Below are 14,796 nucleotides of genomic sequence, written 5' to 3' on the forward strand. Positions count from 1 at the left end.
TTAAATTTCATGTGGAGTTTCTACCCCTCTAATCAAACTCTGCTGTATTAGAAACCAGTGTGTGAGTTCTTTTATCAATCCTCTTTATCTGCCAGCAGAAATTGTACTGAATCCATTTATGAGACATGTTCAGGTAGGGCAGTTGGAAAGGTGATGTGATGTTGCACTAGTGTGTGCATTTTAGCAATTTGATTATTGAAAATTGATGTGTACTCTTTTATGGAGGTCTTTGCATGCTTTGTATTGCACTGACAACTTACTGCTTGCTATTGCAGCTTGGCCGGTGTGAAAATGGTTTGACTGAACTGTCCGCTTAACTTGGCCAGGACCCCTGTTCAGCTAGAATCCCAGGGGTCATGAGACTGAATTGGACAGCTGAGAAATGTTAAAGCCCAAAAATCAAGCTCTGAAAATGGTATCTAACTTGGCAGTCACACAGCCCTGGGGAAAATAATCACATACCCTCCAATGGTTCTGCAGTTTCAGAACAGTTAAGTAGCAGGGGTGTGACATGAGTGGGGGGGGCCTCTTTCCCCTGCAGAAAAAAAATTGTTCCATCTTGTATTTTAATGTTGAGACTATGTAGTTATCATGACATTAGAAATTCTGAACAGGAAACCTTGGCCAGTTATTTCTGTAATATTTACGTGGACTGCCTTTATTTCTGGCTTGCTGTTGGTAAGGCTTGGTCATCGTACATGGCTGGCAGTTTTTCTGCTTCAGAGTGTTGGTGTTTAACGTTTGACCTTAACCTGGTTATTGTACTTGTGTGTGGAGTTGCGTGTTTTTGTGTCTTAGTTTTTTCTTAGGAAGACTTGCTTCTGATGTTGATTGTAAATCGTATGTAATATAATATAGCCTTTGCATTCCAGGATACAGAGTGACAGGATCTAGAAGGAATAATCTATTTCTTTGACAGATACGACCTCTTGTAATATTGCAGTTTTTATTAATCAATTGAAGTAGGGTTTAAGGAGACTGGTAAAATGCTTAACGTGGAGTAGTACACTAGTATGACCAGGAGTGGTTGAGATGTTCGTAATACTTTAAAGTGTGGGAGTTTATCTGTTAGGTCTGATGTCTTTTTCATTCTTCGTCACTGATGAGTTAAAGATCCTGTTCGGCTGCATTTTTCAAACTTTGATCCGAATTTGGAGCTCCTCCCTCTACCCATAAGGCTCTACACAATACCAAACTCCTCAGATCAGATGAATCCGCAGAATCTCAAGCAGGAGAGGAAACAATTGTTCTACTTTTTCCTGTTGAAAGTTACCTTTGTTGCCGATGTTCATCGTGTTACACTGCTGCAGTCATTACACTTGGGTTATCCTGCCGTCAGGCAGTCCCGCAGTCGTCCAGAGTTCCAAAGTCTTGGTCCGGCGTTGGTTGCTGTCGCTTCTTCCCTGACGTCAGTGCGCCAGTGGTATATAAGATGCATCTGACGCCATTTTCTTCAGTCTTTCTTGTCACACAGTGCCCGAAGCAAAAGCAGTACGGAAGTGCCAGTCGGCCGACTCCTGAGATTTTCGAAGTCGAATTTCAGATCTGAAGTCTTCAATAAAGCCAAGTACCCCGTTGGGGAAACTTTTTTCTTGCCTCAGACCGATGTCAGAAAAAGTTAATTGTATTTCTTGTGGGAAGCAAATACCTCATAAGGACTTCCACTCTTACTGTATTCCATGCCTAGGCCCTGATCACGACGTCACTAGTTGTCGGTTTTGTGCTACATTTAACAAACGCACTATAAAACAACGTTTTGATTTTGCTTTGCACTACTTTGGCCGAAGGTTCAATTATACAATGCCGTCGGAACAACTGACTGCAATTCATAAAAAAACGCAAAGACAAGGATAAAGACAAGCATCCGAGGTCCAAAACCGACGACAAAGCCTTTTCTTCTCCAGTTGCCGGTTCTCAGTGAAGCGCTTTCGCAGCCCCTGACACCCGCTACCTCAGAGCCACAGGCCGCCTCAGACTCCCACGTGGAGACAACTAGGCCTCTGGAAACTCCAGGTATTGGGCCTATGGAAACTAATCCCTCAGATGGGTCTGGAGCCGCTGAGCAGGCATCGGCTTCTGAGGGTGTTTTCAGACCTTCACAACTTACCATTAAAGCAACAGCCAAGACAAAAACACCATTAAAGACAAAGAAGCAAGTACAGCATTCTCCAGGCAGTCCTCCACACCTAAGAAACACATGCTCAAAATGGCCGAAAACCTCATTACTCTAATCAGGGGTTCCCATCCCCCTTCTGAGAGAAGGCCTAGGCAGGATACAGACTATGATTCGTCTCATCAAGTTTCCATTTCCTCCGATTCCTCTTCAGACCAGGGATACTCTCTACCCCCCTATGAGGACTCTGATGCTAAAGAATCTATCCCTTCAGCCTCTCCTCCTGAGGATTACTCTTTTGGTGAAACTTTACATACCATGAGGGAGCATTTCCATTGGGAAAGTCAGGATTATTCAGAATCCAAGAAAAGGCTCAGGGACTTACTTTTATTGCCTCAGCACAGACCCCTTGCTATTCCGCCTGTGTTAGATATTGTGGATGATGTGTGTTCTCTGAATCCAGTTTATCTCCTGATTCTTTGCCCCCTGCTCCAGCCAAGCCAGATAGGTATTAGAGTCCCTGACTCTCAAGTTTCTTTAGAAAAACCCTTCTACTGACCCAGAAACCATTTCCCAGGGTCCCAAGGGGTTAAGGCTTCCATTGCAAAAAATCCAGACCCTCTGACAGCGATGTTCATCGTGTTACCCTGCTGCAGTCACCACGCTTGGGTTATCCTGCTGTCAGGCGGTCCTGCAGTCGGCCTGAATTCCAAAGTCTTGGTCCGGCATCTGTTGCTTCTTCCCTGACGTCAGTATGCCAGGGGTATATGGGGCATCCGGCGCCATTTTCCTCAATCTTTCTTGCCGCGCGGTGCCCGAAGCAGAAGCAGTTGGCAAGTGCCGGTCGTCCGACACCTGAGATTTTCAAATCGAGTTTCAGTCCGAAGTCTTCAAAGCTAAGTACCCCATTGGGGAACCTTTTCTTGCCTCAGTCCGATGTCAGAAAAAGTTAACAATTGCATTTCTTGTGGGAAGCAAATACCTCATAAGGACTTTCATTCTTTTTGTATACCTTGCCTAGGCCCAGACCATGACGTCACTGGTTGTCGGTTTTGTGCTAGGTTCAATAAGCGAACTATAAAGCGACGCTTTGATTTCACACGACACTACTTCGGTAGGAAATTTAATTACACTATGCCGTCGGAGCAACCGACTACCGGCGTGCATAAAAAACGCAAATATAAAGACAGGCCGCCTAGATCCAAGCCAGACTCCGAGGCCTCGGCTGGGCCGTCGCTGGTTCTCGGTTTTCAGTGAGGCGCCTACACAGCCCCTGGCTACCGCTGAATTGGATCCCCAAACCGCTTCGGATTCTCCAGCAGAGAGTTCTAGGCCGAGACAGCAATTTTCTTTAGGCCCTACCGACGACATCGAAGAAGGAGAAGCCGGTGCTGTAGAAACACCTTCGGTTTCTGAAGGTGTCTTCAGACCGACTACTCTCACCATAAAATCTTATGCTAAGCTTAAGACTCCTCTAAAACCAAAAAAGACTACATTTCAGTCTCCAGTTCAAGGCCCCATGCCTAAGAAACAGATGCTTAAAATGGCTGAAGATTTGATTTCTTTTATCAGGGGTTCCCAACCCCCCCCCTGACAAAAGGCCTAGACAAGAGGAGGATTATGCCTCCTCTGATCAAGTGTCTGTTTCCTCAGGCTCCTCTGAGGAACAGGATTACTCCTTTCCCCCTTATGAAGATTCTGATGCTGAAGACTCCATTCCCTCAGCTTCTTCCCTTGAAGACTATTCCTTTGGGGAAACCTTACATAACATGAGGGAACATTTCCACTGGGAAGGTCAGGACTACTCAGACTCAAAGAAAAGGCTCCGAGAGTTTATTTTACTCCCCCAGCACAGACCACTTGCTATCCCCCCTGTTTTAGACATTGTGGATGATGTTTTCTTAGAATCTAGTCTAAATCCAGATTCTCTGCCTCCTGCTCCAGCCAAACCAGATAGATACTATAGAGTGCCTGACTCTCACAAATTCCTATACAAAAGCCCTGTTGCTGATCCAGAGACAATCTCCCAGGGTCCCAAATGGGCTAAGGCTTCTATGGCTAAAAATCCTGTACCCTCTGAAAGGGACTCCAGAGCACTAGATAAGTGGGGGAAGAAGGTTTACACCTCAGCTACTCTAGCTATGAGAGCACTAAATTGTCAATTTCACATGCTTAAATACCAGCAATTCCTAATGTCTCAAATAAAACAAAAGATGGGCACGCACCCTCAACAGTCTGAATTCAAGGAAATGCAGGATCTGTTGCATGCAGCTGAACAGGTGGGCAAACATACTTTACAATGTGGTTTTGATACCTTGGAAGCTTCCTCTAGAGCAGCTGTTACTAGGTCTGTTATACGTAGGCATGCTTGGTTAAAGGAACAATCTCTGCCTGATCATGTTAAAGCAAAGTTACTAGATGCACCATTACAGCAGGATGTCTTATTTGGGGTTAAAGCAGAGGAGGTTTTAAAGAAAATGGAGGATAAGGCAAAATCTATGCAGACGGTCAAAGATTTCTTACAGGTACAGCCCCCACGCTTCAGCAGAAATTGGCCAACAAAAAATTGGTCCTTTGCAGCTTCTGGCAGGCCACAGAGGGGTCAGTACAGGCGTCCAAGGGGCAGAGGACAAGCACAAATAACCTCGCCAATGGGGCACTGCAACACAGAAGGGAGGAGAAGACAGGTCCCAAACTGCTAGAAGGCAAATACAATGACTTAAACCTCAAACTGCCAAGCAAGACTCTCTTGGCAGCTCCCTTGGGAGGAAAATTAGCACTTTTTGCAGACAACTGGCGCATAGTCACAAAGGACAAATGGGTCCTAGACATTATCTCACAAGGATACAGATTCCATTTCCACACCTTGCCAAGGATAAAAGGAATGCCAAACCTGCCACAAAATCAATGGGCAGAGGCACAAAAACAGATTACAGCTCTCATGGACATGAGCCATTCAACTGGTACCTACACAGGAGCAAGGCCAAGGATTTTACTCAAGGCTCTTTCTAGTCCCCAGAAAGGACAATGCTTGGAGACCCATTCTGGACCTTTCAATTTTAAACACCTTCTTGCAAGTACCCAAATTCAAGATGCTAACACTACAGCAGCTTCTTCCCATGTTGGGCAAGAAAGCTTGGCTAGTAACATTGGACCTCAAGGAGGCATACCTGCATGTCCCTATCAGACAAAATTACAGAAGATGCCTCCGTTTCATTGCTGTTTCAACCCATTACCAATTCTCTGCACTGCCCTTTGGCTTATCTACTGCGCCCAGGGTCTTCACAAAATGCCTGGCACCAGTAATTGCATACTGCATACGGAGGAATTCAGATATACCCATACCTGGACGACTGCCTCATCCAAGCAGAAAGCAAGGACATTCTCTTATAACACCTGGCTTTTGTAAAACACCTAAGTTGCCTAGGGTACACAGTAAACGAAAAGAAATCAAAACTAGTGCCCTCACAAAATATGACATTCCTGGGTGCCAGCTTGAATACAACGGCCCAGATGGCTTATCTGACGCCAGACACACAACTACAATTAACTCAATACTTCAGAACAATGGCAACAAAGACCCAACTCCCTGCAAGAAAAATTCTGCAGGCCTTGGGCTTCATGGAATCTTGCATACTACTAATACCATTTGCAAAACTGCATATGAGGAAATTACAATGGCACCTAAAAAGTATATGGATTCAACACAGCCACAGCTTGGAAACAGTGATACCTCTCATTCCCTGCCTTCAACAGGAGTTTCTATGGTGGTCACAGGCATGTCACCTCAACAAGGGTCAGCTTTTCACCTTACCCTCAGCCAGGCAAACTATGACAACAGATGCATCGGACTATGCCTGGGGGGCACACATGGCAGGACGGTGCATTCAAGGCATGTGGACTGCAGATCAAAGGAATCTGCATATCAGTCAAAAAGAAATGCTAGCTGTACAAAATGCTCTGACAGCCTTCAAGGACCTCTTACATCCAGGACAGCTTATAAGGACAGACAACACCACAGTAATGTGGTACATAAACAAACAAGGGGGTACACACTCCTACCCTCTATGCAGGGGGGTACACACTCCTACCCTCTATGCAGGCAAGCAATGACCTTGTGGAACACAGCACTGGCTTACCAAGTTCAATTACAAGCTCAATTCCTGCCAGGAAAAAAGAACACATTGGCAGACGACCTAAGCAGAAACATCATGGATCCCCACGAGTGGAAACTGGGTCCACAAGTATTTGCAATGATAACTCAAAAATGGGGGCTCCCAGACATAGACCTGTTTGCCAGCCCCCAAAACTATCAACTAACAAAATTTTGCACAAGTACTTTTCACCATCAAGCTTGGAAAGTGGACGCACTCTCATTCAGTTGGAAAATGCTGACAGTATATACCTTCCCTCCATTACCCCTTCTCACAAAGGTGTGGCTGAAAGTCAGGATGGAGTAGGGTTGCCACCTTTTCAAATGCCCAAAGTGGGACAATTGTGGTACAAACATCAGATTTTGCAGGTCAAAACATACCCACGGCCAGTACAAAGGACAGACCTTCACACTTTTGCCTAAATAAAAGCTTATTCTTGTAGGATTTTAGTTGCTTATTCTGTTTCTTGTAACATTTAGGTGTTTCAGATGCAGAATAACTGCTTTATGCAACTATTACATAAAATATAGGAAATTATTTTGCCCTAAAATCTCAGGACATTTGCCATTTTTACAATTTTTTTTGCAGGACGCAACTGCCCAAAGAGAGACTGCCCCTCGCAAAGTGGGACAGGTGGTAACCCTAGGATGGAGAGACCCCGAATGATACTCATTACCCCAGACTGGCCACGCCAGCACTGGTACCCACTATTAAGGAATATGGCCCAGGGCCCACCATGGATTTTACCACAAATTACTCATCTGCTCACACAGCAAGACAGTCAGATTCTACACAGCCAGCTCAAAACCTTAAACTTGGCTGCATGGCAAATCGCCTAAGCAACCAGCCAGCTCCTCTCTCACAAGCTGTTATGGATGTTATTCTGGAGGTCAGGAGGCCCAGCACCAGGAAAGCCTACTCAGACAAATGGAAAAGGTTTTGCGCCTGGAACCAAGCTAAAGGCCAAAGTGCCCTTCAGCCTGACATACCTCAGATTCTGCAGTATTTAACTGAGATGTTACACACACGGCTTTCTTTTTCATCTATTAAAATCCACGCCTCAGCTATTTCAGCTCACTACAACACAGATCCTCCCTTATTCTCACATCCACTCCTAAGGCAGTTTCTCAGAGGGGCCAAAAACATTAGGCCTCCCAGGAGGAGCACCAACACCTACTTGGGACCTCAGCTTTGTTCTGGAAAAACTTACGCTACCACCTTTTGAGCCAGCTTTCTCAGCTGACTTAACTCTTTCACTCCGGAGCAGCTCAGGAAAAGCTGCCTGCTTAATTCCACCATAGGAACAACAGTGCAGCCTGAGCTCATTTTCAGAAAATCCATTTGTAATACCATACAGAAAACAAATGTTCATAACTCTTTAACTATAAGAGCTAGACTAAAAATGTAAACGCAAAAGTTGTTCAGCAGACATTGACCTTTCCAACAGTGTAAATGTTGATAGTGCATATCAAAGTCATTATTAAATATTTGGCAGGGAATGCTGATATTGTGCATATTTGTTTACCTTTTTGGAAAAGCAAAGCACAATATCTTGGTCAATGTACCATGCAGACCCATACAATTTGAATTTCATTTGTTAATATGAATGTCAGCTTTAAAATGATACCTTAACCATTACCGTGGGATGCTCCTTTCTTGAAATATTCACAGAAATAGGATTAATATATTATTTCTCATAATTGATAAACAAAGCATAATATCTCATCACCTGTAACAGACGGAGGCTACATATCAGTGTAGAAGTTGTGCATCTGAATGTCAGCTTCAAAATGATGCATCATTTGTGTGATCACCATGTTCCCTTGCAAAGATAGGAGCGTAATAATGAGAAGTATTGTAAATGTATTATTTTCATAATCGTATAAGACTAAACAAACTGTGATATTTGTGCATGTGTACAGTGCACAGACACAGTTCTTTTACCATGTTGTAAGGAGTTAACAATATATTCAAAATGAGGTATTACTTGGCACACTGATGTGCTTCCTTGCAAAGTTATTTACCAAAATATGAAAAAATAATAGTTTCCATAACCTAATTCCAAACAAACTTTAATATCTGCACATGTGCCAACATACCGGCACAATTATTTGACCATGTTGGAACCAGCAGTACTGTCTTCAAAATGAGGTATTACTTGGCACATTCAGATGCTCCCTTACAAAGTTATCTACCAAAATATGAAAAAAATTAATAATTTCCATAACCTAACTCCGAAACAAACTTTGATATCTGCATGTGAGTACAACATACGCACCATTCTTTTGCCATGTTAGTACTATCAATACTGTTTTCAAAATGAGGTATTACTTAGGTTATGGAAATTATGATTTTTTTCATATTTTGGTAAATAACTTTGCAAGGGAGCGTCTGAATGTGCTAAGTCCAAAACAAACTTTGATATCTGTACAGGTGTACAACTTAAAGGCACAGTTCTTTTACAATGTTGGAACTATGAATATTGTCTTCAAAATTAGGTATTACTTAACACATTCAGATGCTCCCTTGCAAAGATATTTACCAAGATATGAAAACAAATCATAGTTTCCATAACCCAAGTCCTAAACAGACTGATGTCTGCACATGTGTACAGCATACATACACACTTCTTTCATCATGTTGTAAGTACTAAGACTGTCCTCAAAATGAGGTATCACTTGGCACAATTACATGCTCCCTAGCAAAGTTATTTACCAAAATATGAAAAAAAAAATCATAATTTCCATTACCCAAGTCCTAAACTGTGATGCCTGTACACGTGAACAGCATATAGACAGACAGTTTGACATCTTGTAAGTTATAAATACTGTCTTCAAAATGAGGTATTGCTTAGCATGTTGAAATCTTCTCTAGCAAAGTTATTTAAACTATGAAAAAATCATATCTGTGTAACAGGAATAAGCTTTGTTCAGTTATTTATTTCTTTTACACACACCCCCCCACACACCCACCCACACACACACACCCACACACACACACACACACACACACACACACACCCCACCCACACACACACACAAAATATCCTGCTAACCTCAAAGTTCCAGTAATTAAACCTTTATACTAAAATACATCTTAAATAAATTCCATAAAGTTGCAGCTTCTATTATTTTCTTAATCAATTCGTCTTACTGTCCTTCCACTTTTTCCCTTCCTACTAAAACACCATCTAAACTCCTTCACCATAAAATAAATATATCTAACTTAACAGGATATCCTAAAACATTACCTTTTTTCTCTATTTAGGCTTAATCCTACACAAATTATTAGCATTTTTGTACATCACAACCAAGCAAAACAATACCACAACCTATCTCTCCCCTTATTCATCTTTATCTGCTCACTAACTCATCCATTCATTAACAATTTAGTTCATGACCTCTTATAAAAATTGTTCCTGATAAGGAAATAAATATCTCCCAAATCATAACTCCTTGGCATTTCCCAAACGTTTCTATGACTGAAATTATCTAATGACTTGGCTATATCACATGTAGCCATTCTAACCTCTCCTTTCTTCAACATTTTATCTGCAACTTCTGTAACCATAATGATCATTTCCTTTACCTGCTTTCTGTATATACCATAAAGCATCACCTGTTATTCCTCTCAAACTCTTAACTTGCAATATTTTCATTAGTAACTTGTAATCAAAGTTGCACAATGAAATAAGCCTCCAGTTTTTTTTATTTCCCCTTATCCACTCTTTTTCAATGTAAATGTAACTGCTGTGTTCTACCATCATTTCATTCTTAATATTCCTTAACCATTCATTCAATACCTCTTCCAGCACCATGTGCTCTTTTTTCCAATTGGACTTCTATAAAACAAAAAAATAGCCCATTCCATCTAATCCTAGAATACTGTCACCTTTTTTATCCATAGGTACCAAAACACATATAAGCAAATAGCTGTCATTTATGCTTTTCCACCTCAGAGCATGCAACCAGCCTTCATTTCTACAAGTAATTCCCAACTACAAGAATCAAAACAATGTCTGCAGCATAATTCCAACAATAGTGGTCAGACCCTGTAGCACATTGTCAGACCTGTGCTTATTATTCGGCCACAACATGTTTTTTTTTTCCCTATAACTGACGCCCACAGTCCAGCTTGACAATAACACTCAGCCAGTACAAAAAGTTTAATCACACCACTAGACAGCCACCTACCTGATGTCAGTTTAGAGACTCAGCATGATCCTTAACGCTGATGCAATCAAATATGTCTGGCATTGAATAATATCTGGCAATCCAATATGTATGGGTCTAACTGAATAATACCTTCGACAATCAGGTCAGTAACCCACATCCCAGAAGGCTTCTGATCTGCCTTACCAACCCCATGTCAAACAACAAAGGCTAGATCACAGTGTTCTTCTCTATCTCTTATTATATATGATTTTATAATTCTGAAAGTAACCTACAGCTGCTATTTTTTTATTATTTTATTTTAATTCTACTAGAAATCTTTTGCTGCCTTTATGTTGCAGTCTGTATCATGACTTATAACCATACTGCATTCTTACACTGCAACATTACTAAATATTTTTATTCTCAGTAATTCAGCACCAATTTGTAGCACCTAATGCCTAAGCAGTCCTGAAACCACATACTGCTACTAATGCATTCATAGTGATCAAACTAATATGCCGCATGAATTGTGCACATGCTATCATCACAGAGAAGTGATCTAACCTCCATCCAAGCCAGACTAAACACGGAATTGGTCACTTGCAAGGCTTTAGATCTGGTTTTAACAAGATGCAGTACTGCCATGCAAACCAAGTAACTTTCAAGAACCCCATCCACAGGTCTTTCGAATATGAAATGAGGTTCAAGACCTTCAGTTTGAGTTTGTCCAGACAGAGAGTCTTCTAATCAGGACCATAAATTAATGTTATCCAAAGCAAATTCCGTTTCATACCTTTACAAAACAACATCACGCCTAAAAATATGCACACATGTGCGCAGAAACCAAATGAAAGAAAACCTTCATCTGAAGCATTCGAGCACAAAACCCCATAAGCTGCTAAACAGCATTGCACGTATCTGTCGAGCACTTTACAAGACTGTTCGTATACACAACTGATACATTAAACAAGTTTATTTTTGGTTTACAAATACTTGATAATGGCCATTTACAAGTTATGAATGTACAGAGATGGCAGTTACATTATTTGCATCACTTGATAAGACATAGTCAATTGTAGAGTGCACATTCAATTAATTTCTCAGTGTGCGAGAATCACAAGGAGCTAGCCTGTTGCTTTTCTTCTAGTCCAGCTTAGTGCACATTAAACTGTCTTTGCTGTACGATACCCAGACAATACACAGCAAGGACAAGCTTAGAGTCAGTTACCAAAAAAAAGTCTCTGCATTGAAGTCCCTAAGGTTGCTAGCTTCACATTCACAATTATTTGAAAGCATGAATGATAACATTACGCAGTACTCTCTGTAGCAAACTACACATCTATGAGAACTGACATAGCACAACTTACTAGCAGAAAGAATTCACTACTTTATTATTTTAACGATAATAAAGAAAAGCACCACTCTGATCCACTGACAGAAACACTTGAGCACAGAGTTGATGTCATTCATTCATAAAACAAAAATAGGTTTTACACCATAGCCAACTCAAGATTTCAGAATACAGAAGCCTTTCATGCACACACCGTTCATTCTCTCATACACCACTCACTCTCTCCTTCAAGGCATACACTCACTCTCTCTCATAAATCTGTACACAGTCTCTGCTGCATTCACACACACATACAAACTGCTTTCATGCACGTACCGTTCATCGTCTCATACACCATTCACTCTCCCTCATGCATACATGCACAGTCACTGCTGCATTCACACACACATACAACCTGCTTTCACGCACGCATTCACAGAGACAAACTTAAACACACTCACACAAACACTTTTTTTAGCATAAGCTCGTCAGATACTTTGTGATCATTACCAAGCAGGAAAATTGTCAAGGAAGCGACAGTAGTGCACCAGCTAAGTACTTGAAAACAAAACAGGGATCAATACAAGATACAGCAGCGGTGCAAGGTAGCAAAATCATAAACCGCTATTAAAACAAACAAATCTTCTTCCGCTAGTTTGTGAAACTACCCGGGTTTCTGATTATTTGGAGGAAGTATGTGTTTAGCGTTACTCAAACTGAGGACATCGTCCCTTCCCTCAATCGCAAAGCCACACAACAATCCAACCACCCAGTAACCAGCTTTCTGTCAAACACGGTGGAAAACCAACTATATTCAAATCCAGCGTTGTACTCTGTCAACAGCGGACGGGCAACAGTTTTGCAAGGCTGTTTGGCAGTAAAAGCAGAAGTACTGTTTAGCTAGGAAGAAGAAGGATTATTGTCTACATGACTTACCCAAGTAACATAATCTGTTGAGATTTGCGATGACGGTGGCTTCCTACCGATCTGTCTCAACTTTAACGATTGCAGATGCCATGTTTATCCCCACATGCTCCGTTTGTGTGTGAGTGAATATGAGTATTATAATTTCAGGAAGCCACTTCACAGTATCTTACCCACTAAAACGGACAAAATCACATTCCAACCCGATTTCCTCATAAACGTCCTATTGGACCATCAGTTAATTCCACTCTAAATCCTAAGTTGAGAAGGTAACTAACAACATTCGGTTACTTTCTCAACTTATTTTTCAACAATATCTTCAATTTAGGGCTGTAAACTTACTTGCACCACTGGAAGGCACTCTGGGTTAACATAATGGAATTCCTATCTTCTCATGGTGTGCTCGGTGTTGAGCACAGAGGCGCCATGAGAAGATACTTGGGGTTAATGAGTTAGTTTATATCCTGGAAGACTGCCCTGCTGCTAGCAATTACTTCAGCGAGAAGAGTTTCAGAGCTTCAGGCACTAATGGCAGTGGAGCCTTTCCTCATTTTTCATCAAGACAGAGTTTCTGTACGAACTAACTCCTCCTTTATGCCTAAGGTGGTATCCAGTGTGGCTCTAAATCAAACCATCCATTTTACCCACCTTCTTTCCAAATCCACAGAATAAAGGAGAGAGACTCCTGCATTCCTTGGACATTCACAGGCAGCTATGTTACTACTTGGATAAAACTAAGGTTTTCAGAAAATCTGACCAGCTTTTTGTATCCTATGCTACAGCATCACAAGGAAAGGCCATCTCAAAACAGACAATTTCCAAATGGATAGGACATTGCATACGTTTCTGCTAGACCCACCATGGAAAACCAGTTCCTGCTAGCATAAGGCCCCACTCTACCAGGGCAGCAGCTACATCTACAGCCTTCCTCAGGGGGGTGCCAACCAAGGATATTCTGGAAGCTGCAACTTGGGAGTTCAGTACACACCTTCACCAAACATTACCACTTACCACTTTACTCTAAGACTAGAGCTGGCTTCGCCACTGCAGCTTTGCAGGGCCTTCTAGCCTCCTCTAACCCTGTTTGACTCCACCTCCCATCCTTAGCTTTGGGATTCTACCCAAGTGTGATGACTGCAGCAGGGTAACACGATGAACATAGTACAGTTTTGTACCTACCATAAATGTAGATGTTCGAGTGTATACCCTGCTGCAGTCCAGGTTACCCTCCCTCCATCCCCTCTGACCTAACTAAAACCTTTCAGTAGCTTAAAATCTGTTACAACCTTTGTGGTGCATTTGCTTATAGCTGGAGGGATATTTTGTTTATGCTAACTTTTTATTATTGGTACCATCTACTGACCACCTTTTGGTGGGGGGGGGGGCAGGCACCTGACATCTGGGACAAGAAAAACTGAAGAAAATGGCGTTGGATGCCCCTCATATACCCCTGGCGCACTGACGTCAGGGAAGAAGCGACAGCAACCGATGCCAGACCAAGACTTTGGAATTCGGGCCGACTGTGGAACCGCCTGACGGCAGGATAACCCAAGTGTGATGACTGCAACAGGGTATACAATCGAACATCTACATTTATGGTAGGTACAAAACTGTACTATTCTAGAGCATTGGATAGATGGGGAAAGAAAAAGTTTACACTTCTGCAATTTTAGCAGTAAGGGCTTTAAATTGCCAGTTTCACATGCTTAAGTGCCAACAATATTTAATGGCTCAGTTAAAACAGAAAATGCTTACAAGCTCAGAAGCTCCTGACTATAAAGAAATGCAGGATTTATTGCATGCATTTGAACAGGTGGGAAAACGTACTCTGCAATGTGGTTTTGATTCTTTAGAGGCCTCTTGTAGAGCCGTAGTTACAGGTTCTGTGATTCGAAGGCATGTTTGGTTAACAGAACAGAGTTTACCTGACCATGTTAAGGCAAAATTATTGGATGCTCCTTTACAGCATGATACCTTGTTTGGTGTTAAGGCAGAAGAGATGTTAAAGAAAATGGAGGATGAAGCTAAATCTGTGCAAACAGTCAAAGATTTCTTACAGGTACAGCCACCTCGATTTAGCAGAAATTGGCCTGCAAAGAATTGGTCCTTTCCAGTGTCAGA

The 14,796-nt window shown here is 41.9% G+C and overlaps 1 protein-coding gene across 1 annotated transcript in view; it reads left to right on the plus strand.

The window, feature by feature from the left end:
- Nucleotides 1–14,796, plus strand: part of LOC122817037 (transient receptor potential cation channel subfamily C member 4 associated protein) — a gene marked incomplete in the record, with an annotated part of 2,826,501 nt that overhangs the window by 123,269 nt on the left and 2,688,436 nt on the right.

The sequence above is a fragment of the Protopterus annectens genome, chromosome 12.part0 (assembly GCF_019279795.1).
Source record: "Protopterus annectens isolate FY-2018-M chromosome 12.part0, PAN1.0, whole genome shotgun sequence".
Lineage (NCBI taxonomy): Eukaryota > Metazoa > Chordata > Ceratodontiformes > Protopteridae > Protopterus > Protopterus annectens.